Source organism: Limulus polyphemus, unplaced genomic scaffold (assembly GCF_000517525.1).
Source record: "Limulus polyphemus unplaced genomic scaffold, Limulus_polyphemus-2.1.2 Scaffold76744, whole genome shotgun sequence".
NCBI classification, from domain to species: Eukaryota; Metazoa; Arthropoda; class Merostomata; order Xiphosura; family Limulidae; genus Limulus; species Limulus polyphemus.
Genome location: NW_013742340.1, coordinates 1 through 12,752, shown reverse-complemented (window position 1 = coordinate 12,752; position 12,752 = coordinate 1). Strand labels below are relative to the sequence as shown.

At 32.3% G+C, this 12,752-nt stretch overlaps 1 long non-coding RNA gene across 1 annotated transcript; it reads left to right on the top strand.

The window, feature by feature from the left end:
* Positions 1-1,586: 1,586 nt before the first annotated feature.
* On the top strand, positions 1,587-10,727 carry LOC111084432. Its single transcript, XR_002609554.1, has 3 exons — positions 1,587-1,598; positions 7,079-7,086; positions 10,648-10,727. It is a non-coding gene; the product is annotated as an uncharacterized LOC111084432 (long non-coding RNA).
* The last annotated feature ends 2,025 nt before the right edge of the window (positions 10,728-12,752 follow it).

Below are 12,752 nucleotides of genomic sequence, written 5' to 3'. Positions count from 1 at the left end.
CCCATGATATATCACACACTCTGAGCAAAAATACCCATTAAGGCTAATCAATACAAGCTTCATTCTGGTGAATGTAGATAAAATAGATATGAATGTTCAACTATGTCTGGAAGGTGTTTCTTATAGAATGAAGGTAGTTGTATTCAGTCTTATTTCTAACATTGCCATTACTGTGATAAATGTACTGTGGAGTTTATTAGGCAGTTTGACTGTGCAAAAAGTGACCTGATGTTGCATGAGTGTACGTTGGAGAGGAAGATACAGCAACCATATGCACACATAACTGGTGTTCTGTGGTTTACCACAGATAAAGCCTATTGTTTCCAGGTTTGTGTAATATAACAACAGAGCACAAACATGAAATGTATTGTTTTGTGTCCAAGAAGTAAGTTCCATTATCATTAACTCTGGCACTTATCTTCCCTAGGATGGATGAGGCCTCATTGTTATTCTGCAATTATGGTGATCTGTTATTCATTTTCCAACTACTGGAATGACCATCATCTCAGTAAGCAATGTGGAAGTATCAAAGACTAGTGATAATGCTAGAGTTCAATCCATCATGCTGAGTCCTGAGGTCAGTTGACAGTTACCAACACCTCCTTGTTGAAATTATTTCCATGGTCTATGTGGATATCTTCCAATACTCCAAACCTGGCTCTTTAGTGCTCTCCCAGTGCATCAATCATGCACTGTACTGACAAGCCTCAGTCCACCTTGTGAAGTATTTTATGGCCAAAAGTATTTTAAGGCAACCTTTTTGTGTTGTCATAGATTGATCAACAATATCCAGAGCTGTTCTCTGTGGTGTAGAACCAAACAACTCTCTGCTGGAATTTACCCTTTTTATGCTGGCCTTTTTTCTAGGTGGCATACAATGTACATTGTTGACACCAGCACCAAAAGTCTTCTTTCAAATGCAGCCAGCAGAACTACTTTTAAAAGCTAACACAGGTGTGGTTGATATCATGGTATCATACGGTCTTTGTTAAATCTGTATAATCTTGTGCCTCAAAGCTTTGGGTACCAATAAATGCAACACAGATTAAGAAAAACAGCTTGGTGGTTGGTAATAATGGTACAAAACATCTTCCTGCACTCATAAATGCTCTTACAAATACCATAGGTTGCTTGAACCTGTACTATATTTCACAACCTTAGCTGGTAGTTCTAAATCCTTCAGTTGGTCTTCCTGGACAGAATACCACTAACTCTGTGTATATGAACATTGTTTCATCTTGAAGCATGCCTTTTTATCTACTAGAAGACCATTTTAAAATTCTCAGGAACAGACTCAAACATTCAACCAAGCACTAAGATGTCTCCAACATACACCATGCACCTCTCTCTTTGAAGCCCCTTGTTGTTAAGGGACTTTATTTGTTTTGTAAGCTTTTGGGTGAAAGTTTAGGTGCTAGCACAGATTTTCATCACTTAAAATGCCATCTGAAATCTTCCTAGATAGATGCAGTCTTTTAACAATGCCTATCAGCTATATTGTCCTCTTTGAAGCAAAAACTCATATAGTCTCTCATACAAAAAGCAATTTTGGGTCTGCTTTTATCATTCAGCTATTATCCACATGCCAGGTGTAAAGTGTTGAACCAATGGAAACCTTCAAACATATTCATGTATTTGTAGCAAGGGAAAGGCATCAGTGTCAGTTACCACATTCTCTTATATAAAATCAAAACCAAACGTGCATATTTACAGAATATCATTACTAAGGAAAACAAAGCACTTTTTGAAGGCTGTATGATACTACCCTTCAACATTTACTGTATCTTGGCATTGACTACATCGCCAGTGTTCTAGGGAAACTTTGCAGTGGTTGCTTAAGCAGATGTGCATCACCTGTCTCTGAGAAGCATAGGGTTACCATTGTTTGACCTAGTTGACTATTTGATCTCATAGATGCTCCAGATATTTAACCATTAAGTCTTGAGTTGCTGTCATTCAATTGTGTTGAGTCTATTTGTATAATTATGAATTAACAATGTTCTAGAGATAGGTGATTGTTTAGGCTACCGACCATGACATTGATTTATGTCGCAAACTTACAATATATATTTAATTGATACTAGAAATATCAGTATTATTACTATTGTGTGAAATACATGTACATTGTAGAGATAACATTTGGTTATAGCTCAATCAAGTAATTCTATATCAAAAGATCAAAGTTATTAAAATCATCTATTTTCTAAATCATCATTATGTTATAACCTTATTTTCTACAGTCAGTCATGATTTTATGTGATTTCCTTCATTTCAAAACTTTTTATTTCTATTCTAGACCTGTTTCTCAGAGTGTGTTGCCAACTTAACTTTGGAGATGTGTGGTTGTATCTATACTACTTATCCTTATCTGTATGAATTACCTGGATCAGTTCATGCCTGTAGAATTTCAATGGTAAAAGGAGGTAGTTTCCTATTTTTGATTATTTAAAATTCTTATTTAAAACTTTTTCTAAGTGTTGTGTTTTTCTTTATAAATTATATATATGTTCATACTATACAGGAAGCACTGAGTACAGCAGCTATATCAGTAATGTGAAGGGAACACACTCATTAGAGCACAAGGCCTGGGCCTATCTTGCCAGAACACAGCTTCTTTTGTTCCACTAGCATATACTAAAGCCACACCCAGTCTCCATGATGGTACACCCATGTACTCTTCATTCAAAGCACCTCTTCTATCTGAACATGAGCATGTTTTGTGAACAACTTGTTGATCTTTCCTAAGTTGCATGTTATGCCATCATGATGTACAAAACGTGTACATCAAAATCAGTTTGTTCAGTATTACCAAAGTTGGGAAGCATATTATCAACAGCTTGTACTGCCTGTTCTACTAAACCATGAGACTGGGGCTGAGTCCATGTCTTATATTTTGCACAACTCACGAGAACAGTTGGGGATCTTTTATTCTCAATTATAAAATTATATTTGTATTCAGTCATATAAACTAAAATGTTTGATGTATGTATATTGACTTATGTAGAATATCAAAATACTAAAATATTAACTACTCAGTTATTTAAATATCAGCCTTAGAAGCTGCTTCTGAATAATAGTTTTGTAAACAATTACTGATAAACCAATAAAAATAAAGATTCTTTACAAATGTAGGTATGTGTTTTATTTACTCAGTATTAATAACACCTTAATTTGGAAATATAAAGTTAATATAATCTGAAATTAGTCAGACTAAAGGTATATTTAAAATTATTAATATCAATGATTGACCAAACCTTACACAATGGCATGTTTATAATTTTCTACAGTAAGTAGTAAAATAACTTTAATGTAGACAGAGGCTATATTGTACTGTAGTAGTTTTCCATATGTCTTGGTATGTTTTTTCCATCTCGCATCTGAGTTATACAAGTGATGAGTTGCTTAAGTCGATTGTGTATAGTGTATTGTTTTGAAGGTGTTAAAGGTACCTTATTTCACTACATTACTAAATTAAAGATAACTTTATCAATATACAGTGTGATTTCAGCCATTGTAGAGAGTTGTATGTCAAAACACATGTAAAATGAAATTTGTTTCAAAATAACACATTACTTCAAGAAGTTTATTTTTTCTAAGAATGGTTCATTGAGTGCCTGTGAATATCAAGATTGATTTTTAAAAAGTATTAGATATATAAGAATCTGAATTATTCTAGTTTAACCAGAGGTTATAGCATCTGAAAAGTTCACTGTACTAGTAATTGTACTGTATCTTTTATTCAAACAATGATATTAGGTGGAATTCAGAGCTGCTTATTGGGAGATATTTTTATTTGCCTTAGTTACAATATCTTGAATCCCACCAAGTCTTCATTTAGAAATCAGATTTTTAGCATTCTAAGATCTCAGACTTCTGAGCCACCAGGGGGCTTTTGTGATTAAAATAAAATAATATATATTAATAAAAATATACCAAGACAGTTATTTTATAATTATGAAGTTACTTTTACAGTGAAGTTTTCTTTGATTTTCTGGAAATCAATATATTTGTTGTTAAATTAGTACTGTTCAATCCTTTGATGTCATAATAAAGGTTGAAAAAAGATGATTTGGATGATGGTTGTTCCTGCCTTTTCATAAGTTACTTTATTGACAAATCAGATTTGAATGAGATTCAAGTTTTTTGTTTGACAAAACCCCCTTTATGGGCTAATGTCACATGATCTAAATAGGAACAGCAATAAAGTTGTATATAAATAATGCATAATTAATGAACCCTGACTCAAAAATAGGATTAACTCCTAGGATAAATATACTACCATAGGTTAAATGTATTAGGCACTGGCAAGAATGTATTTGTAAGTTTACTCAGTTTTTTACAGTGTTTACAGCATAGTGTAAATACAAAACCACCTAATAAACACTCAATAGAGAGTTAAAAGATCATTTACAACATCTCTTTTAAATGGGAATTTCAGTACAATTAAGAAAGAAAGGTTAGAATTCAGGGGCATAACAGACGTACAAGATCTGTAAACCATTATATTAGCAATAGCCCATCATGCCAAAGAAGACCATGCAATAAATAGGAACAGCATGAAAATAATGGGATATGAACCACATATGACAAACATAAAAGAAGTTTTCCACATTCATTTAAACGATAACACAGTCAGTCAACATCAAAATAGTCAGCCCTAATGAGGTAGACTGTGGACAGATCAACAGAACAGCACACCATCCATTTTAACAAACCAAGCCAGGATTACATCCTGGAACTATCACTATACACAGTCATTCTCAGGAATTTCTGAAGACTACAGCAGATTGGAAGCCAAAATGGAGGATATATACTAACTAATAATTGTGGAGAGAAAAAAAGCATTAACTAATTACTAATTGAATGCTATTTCAAAACAGAAATTATATTTTTTTAGAGCCAAATACAGCCTTGTGCAGAAGCCTGGTAAATTACAATTAATTTTCGTGATGTCGGTACAGTAATATATAATTTATTGGTATTCCAAAATGCATATATATAAAGTCTACAAAAATTATTTTTTCTACATCCACATGTGAATCTGTACGAGGCTTATGATGAGGGTTAGCAAGGAAGACTCACGAGTGTAAAAAAGAACTTCATATCATTGTAAATAAAGGAGATAATTGTTTTCCAAAGAATTTTGTTCACTGCTCTATGTATTACTTTTAAAATGATATACACCGATAGAGGACAGTATAAGTTGAGAAAGCTTTTTGTGAGTGGAGGTACCAATTAGAAATACATTTTCAGCTTTCGAAAACGTTAATGTTTGAAAATAAAATATATTACAGTTTTTATCACAGTTTTATGTTCATAATGACAAGTAATTAATGATAATTGATCTTAGTTCGGCTGACCTTGTTCTGTAATTATTTATTTTGTGAAAGCTTGAAAAAAAAAACTGGAACTTATGAAACTTTGTGAAACCTTCTTATTTGATATGAGTATATCACGTGGTTCTATCTTCTCATAATATTATATTTGTTCTGAATGTGTGGTTGACAAAACTGTTTGTTGTTCTTGAAAGTAGATAATATGTTTATTGGCCACTGAGAACTTTGCTTAATATCACACATTGTGTAAGGATGTAAACAGCAGTGTCCAGCCTTCAAAGATTGTTCAGGTGATGTCTAGAGAGTACAGTCCCACTCTGTTGTAATTAGAATGACCAATCTTGTGAATAGTACATACTGTTGCATCAGCGAGTCACATGACACTGTGACGCAACGTTTCTAGAACTATCATGTACTTTGTCGAATGTTCAAGTTCTTACTAGAAATAGGTTACGCTGGTATATATATATAAGATGGTCACAACGTGACGCAATAATGTGTAGATAGTGAGTAATTGATCTGCGGTCGGAGTATTATTGACGTTCGTTGCTATAGCGTTTGTTTAGCGCGATTGTTGAGTGTATCGGTTAAGTTATATTCGGAAAGAATAAACCAGTTTTATTAAGTAAAGACTTGTGTCGTTAAAGTTTCGTTGGAACGAAGTTACGGAAAAATCAATTAACAAGCGGAGACGTAACAATACCATTCTTGGTCAAAGTTTCTTGCATATAACTTGAAATAGATCTCCAGTTAATTCAGTTTCATCTGAATATACCACACTGTCACTGTATAGAATTTATCAATAAATGCTAGTTCTTAAACAACAATTCTCATTTTATTTTAATTTGTAGACACTTTCTTGTGGAACATTGGAATTATGAAACTTTTGTTTACAAAATTTAATCAAATATAGCATAAATACATATTTCAAATAAGCTTGAAGAGAGAAAGAGATCGTCACTAATGTGTGAAAACATGCTACATCAAACCAGAGGAGTTAGTACTTTTATAAAACAACATACAGAAGTATTTTACATTATGTTTTGTTTGAATGTATGTAACATAACATAATGATCAGGGACCTACTGGTCCATCTTGGCTGTCTCATCCTTTAAACTAAACTAAAACTGTTAAATAAATAACTTAAAAAAAATTAAAGTCAGCCCTTACCATTCATATACTTATCATGCTTTTAATTAAACTCATTTAAATTTACTGCCTCTACAACATCCAAGGGCAACCCATTCCAGAGGCCAACCACTACTATTTTATGAATGCACGTTAATAAGTGTTTGCGTCAAATTGTAGATTAAATTCAAATTTTAGAATTATACATTAGTTCATTTCTTGATTTGAAAGTAAATATAAAAAAAAATTGCTAAATATCAATCTTTGTGTTTCATGTGGTCATCTTCTGGGTTTGGTCAGATAACATTTTATGATGCCTACAATACAATGTCTATAGTGTCATACAAATTATAAACTCACATTTCTGATATTAGCAAGCTAGAATATAAAAAAAAACTTCCTACCTTTTCTATTTGCTGAGATATCATAAAATTTATCAGATCCACCATATTGGCTCTGTCCACCCATTCAACATTTCAGAAGACTTGTTTATCTACACCTGCTTTACTATACCTATTAGTTTATAACCAATCGAAAGCTCTACATTTCCTCTACATAATTCTGTTAGTCTTTCTAACTTTTTTTATGAGAGAAAAGTTCTTCTATCATTGGAGAGTTTGAAGTATTAGGTCTTGGCTCTATTCAAAGCCACCTGATAATATTGGAGAGAGTCTGCAGGTGCTAAACAGAGCTATTTCTCCAGCAGATGAAACAGTCAGCACCAAACGATAAAAGTGAGTTGGTCACAGGGTAGTGGTGAGTCAACCCAATCCAGAAAGTATACTGTTGACATGGATATGACTCACAGATGAGCTACTAGAGTATCCCACTGTTTTACCACCCTAGATCGGGAGCCTACCATACTTTAGAGGTAACAGGAAAAAGGCTTGTGATGGCTTCACAGGTCCTAGTCAATAAGGCTAGACAGACTTCTCAGAATACAGACAAGGGAGATTTGGACCACTTCTCTAATAATTTTAGACAGGTCACTGTCTGGAATGAAAAGATTCTTGGACATGCAATGCAATGCCTGATATAAAATCTATATTGTTTAATGTTTGACTTAACCAAACATATGAATAAAGAGGAAAAGGCTGAGAGCATTTGTCTGACCATTCATGGTAAGCCAGATGAAGAAGTACAGAATTTAGAGATAGAGGCAGCTCCAACAATTGACTGAGCCTCCACCACCAACTTCCTAATTAATAAACTCAATTACCCAGGTCAAACAGATAGGACAGTCAAGTAGTTAAAAGATTTCTGACTAAAACGTTGTCATGGCCCTTGCTCTGAGCTCCTGAATTGTAACATGAGGCACTATATATGTGTTACATTGTGCAGTTATCAGTCTTGTAACAGCTGAATAGGTGCTGTTCCCAATTTTTTTCCAAATGATCATGTGAGATGTATAAGCACACACACACAACATATATGTGCATTACTGTAAAGTTAAGAAGGTTTATTAATCACAAGATTAACAGAATTAAATTGGCTTTGCAATCATTCAGTGTTTATTCAAAAAGAGAGATCCACAGGTTATCTCCTGATAGCTACTCAATTAACAATGTTTAACATGGTTTGTGCTCGTAGATATAATGCCTTATGCAGCAACAATTTCCACAAGTGGTGTTCTTAGCTAGGAGCTAAAAAACACATTCAAAAGACAAAACTTTCAATGTCTTGTCACCTAATCTTTAACATATCCATAGAGAATACTGTATTATTTTTGTTAGATATTTGTGATTTGTTGAATTTCCCCATATGCAATAATAGAATTGAATCACTCAGTTTGGAATAAGTATTAGAGTCCTGTATGGTCTATCCAAACTAGTCTCAGACTTATCAGATGCCACACCACTGCAAAAATTCTCAGTATGTGTCTTTCTTAAACCAAGGTTGATCCTCAGGGTGAGAGCTCAATCAAGCATTCTGGGTGACCAGATTCTGGCAATTCTCATTCCAAAATCTATGGTAGCAATGAGAAAGAAGTCAGGGACCTTTGCAGAAATGGATAAAGTCCAACATCTAATTATTTTCAGTTATTTATCCACATGTTTTATTAAAAACAAATTACTTTCTATAATAATTGCAAAGAAAAATGTCTAAAGTTGATTATCCTTTATCTGATATGAGTTTATCTTTTTGCAAAGTTTTTGTTCTTACTTGAGAAAAGGTTGTTTAGACAAAGAAGAATATACTTGAAAGGCATTGTTAATGGACTGTATCTGTCTGGAAAGTTTTTAGTTAGTAAAATAAGAGAAAATAACTTTCACAATTAATTCAAATGGTTCAATTTCAAGTTGGGTCAGTAAAAATTAAAATCACTTGAAACATGATCAAAATTAGAACTCAAACCCAGATTTTCAGTGTAAAACCAGAACAGGGAAACAAAATCCTACAGCAGGACATCATGAAACTTTACATATGATATCAAAAGTCAGCAAACTTTTTAAAAACAATTTGTGATAGAAAAAAATAGAAACAAAAAAACCTGATGAAGATCTGTGTTAGCAGCTCAAAACACAGTACAAGTTGAAATACGATGTAACTTGAACATAAGGTTAAATGAACAACAGAAACTCCTTTCATACATCTATGAACATACGAACAAAAACAGAATTTCACCATACTAACATATGAACCTGAATTAAAGGAGGAAAAATCGCAGATGCCTTACTAATAAAACCAAACAATCCCACAATAAACAAATACCCAGGCACAGCTCTAAATGTTTTTAAAGTTTATTTCCCCAGACCTTCCTGATCTCATCCAAATCTTTTACACATCTTCCACATTACAATTCATCTACTTTTTTGTCTTCCTGTTCAGCTATAGATAAATAATTTGTCAATTCATGTACATACATAAAGTAATCACTATTGATTACCTAAAACCTGTGTGCTTGAGAATGATTACACTAGTGAACAAAGTGTTATGCCTTTTTTTAAAAAAATATTCATGACTGTGAAAGATGTAACTTCTAAAAAATATGTTTTGAATTTTTGTTAAGACTGACATGTTATCATAACCCTAAAGGGACAGTAAAAATTGTGAACCAGGTATGTTTTTGTGAAAGAACACAAGTTTTATGTAAAGATTAAGTAATCTAAGAAAACTATTGCATGCATTTAAAAGTACATTTTATGTATATGTATGTATATATATATATATATATTCTTTATGAATATTTAAAATATTTAAGTTGTGCTATGTAAGTTAATTGGTCAATTTCGTCAATATTTAAAGAAAATACATAACAGGTACCATTAGATTCTTATTTTTACCTTAGATTTGGATGTTAACGTAAACTTTATTGTATTATCTCAATTTTAGCAAACTTACCAATTTAGATTGTTATTTCACTTAATCAAAATATTTCTGTTTCCTAGACTACTTCACACCTGTTACCACCCCCTTATGTCACTAACTGTACTGACTATGATAAGATGGGAAGGACGTCTTTTCGAAGTGGCTTACTAACACGACAGGTAAGACATGATGTGGCATAAATCTTCAATTATAATGTTATTGCTGAGGATTTTACTTAAGTTATGATGGCATAACAAAAGCCAGAAATTCTAACCGATACTAACTTGATTGTTAAAATTAATTACCAACATTTAATTTTAAAACACATTTCCTTGCTATGGCAGCATTTAATACAATATTTTCAATGGAGTAAGGGTTTTACTGAAAACATTTGTGCAAGTCACGATATATATATAAGACTATTAATATTGTTTCATAAATTTCAAGGATATTTATGGAGTGCTTTTTCAACTTTCTGTCATTAATAAAGCATACTGTTAAACATTAATGTTGGTAGCATTGTTGAAAAAAAAAATACATTATCTGGAAAAAATGCAAAATACTATGAACTGTGAGTAACAACTGCAGAGTGATTATCCAGAAAAAGTTGTTAGTTGAAGTTTATTAGCTGTGTGAACAATAAAATTTATTCATTATATTACAGGGTGGACAACATAGATATTTATTGACAGGGTCTCTAGCAAGCTATATCCAAATACATACACTTTAAATGATATTGTTGCTATTAAATTACATCAAAGGAAATACACTTTTAACAACATTGTTACTATTAGATTATATCAAAGTATATACACTACCATACATAAATGTTTAGTGATATATTGCTGTTTGTAAGCTGTATCCAAGTCTTGAGATATAGAAAATGTGTATGCAGTCCCATTACTCAATCTGTATACATCATTTACTAAATCAGGGATTGAATCTGGTGAGCTAAGTGCAATAAATACATCACTTGTCCTATCAAAACTGATGTTTGGGTCAAGGTGTAAGTAGAAATGCATATAAATCCCATTAACTCTTCCTAGAAAAAAAAAAGAATCCATCAATTACAATAGAGAATGAATTACTTATTCAAATTACACAAAAACAATCACTAGTTATTTCAATGAAACTAACCTAAATCACTCATGGTAGTATGCCTTTGTTGTCTGTTTGATAGACACATTTATACCTATCAACAAAACGTTTTTTATAATAGAAATGTGGTTCATTTTTACTTTCAAAAAGTGGTTTCTGTTAGTTTATAGTTGAAATTTATAACCAAAAGACACAGACACATACTGTAATGAATCCATCCTTACAAAACTTGACACTGTCCAAAAATGTATATTTTAAACAACAAATAATTAAAGTCTCTTTCTCCATACAGGCTTTAAGTGTATCAGTTGCTAAAGCAACTTAATTTTTAAGACTTTTTGGACATTCTTTATTTTGTCAAGTCAGCTGACTCAAGACATTGTTGATAAAAGTGAACAATTTTTTTGACATATTTAATAGTAAAGGTCCTAAAGTTAGGGGCTACAAAGGAGGCTCGTCTGCTACTTGTATAATGCCTATTAGGGATAATTTGTTAAGAACAAAGTACTTCCTTCTTGCTTGGAAGAATGAAAAAGGACAGACAATTTTTAAAATACTAAATTGATCAGTCTTAGGCTTTGCCTTTAATACAAAGAGCATGTTACAGCTGTCCTTCAGTCCTGTATGACAAGGAAGTTCTTTCACATATATACTAACTTAAAATTTTTCATTTGACCATTTGGAATTGTTTTTTCTTTTTTTTTCATGTATAAGAAAATGGGGAGTTTGGAATACTAATGTACTTGCTATGAAACTGAAGAGTGCTGTTAGAAGTATTTTATATCATGTAGCTGTTGAACCGTTTTCTACTGGAAATGCCAAAACACAGCATGAAGGTTTGGACATGCTCCAAGATTACTAGGTCAATGGAAAAGGAAACTTCTCTTGTTGATGTTTCAGTTTCCCATGTTTTTTTCCAACAGGAAGATTAGGTCTATATGTTGAACATGTTCTTCATTGTATAGGTGGATGATTTTGTATAGAATTGTGGATGGATTGAAATGTGAAGAATGCCAATATGCTTTTGTTGAACCAGTCTCTGAAACATCTTTTACATGTGGATTTATCACAGTTAACAATAATGGAAGCCTTGTATATCCTAATTTTGGAGTGGTGAAATCTTTGAAAATAATGGAAACTGTCCACCAGTCTTTGAGAAACATTGAATTACTAAGACATGCTACAAATAATCCACAGAGCTATATAGAATGGACTGCTAAAAATAATTTTTTTTTAAATTTCTGTGGTCATTTCAGATCAACATCTTTGGAGACATGAACTTGAAAGCCATTACTTTTTATTACTAAGAGGTATTTTTGAGGGAAAAATTTTTTGCGGATACCCATGTGTTAGACCTCTGTCAGGGTATAAATATGTGTAAAAAAATCATTATTTAACTCTAGTTCTCGACTGTGTAATGGTTAGTTTAGCATTGAAGAATGTGTAGTGGTGCTTTTTAAAGTGAAGGTATAACAAACTGTATTGTAATAACAGAGTAGAGAAGAATAATTCATCTTGTCAATTGCATCTTAAAATAACTGAACCAGCCTGTGTGGACTTTGATGAAAAAGAGACAGTTATTTAAAGCTTTGGATACAACTGTGATAACCAACAGTATAATTTGAAAACAAGTGGACTGTGAGAGGGGGGTTTGTGCAAAAGTAATGTGAAATTGTAAAGTGAATAAAAAAAATTCATATACATATGCTGAAGGAATAAAGAAAGAATTATGTTTCTCATTTTCCACAAGGGGTAAGTGTTTTTGAGCATACTCCTTTCTTTTTCAACAATGACAAAAAAAAATCAAAGGCATGTCTACAAAAATGAAGGAACAACTTTATCATGTTACTTAAAAGTTAAAATTGTTTACATTTTTTGTTC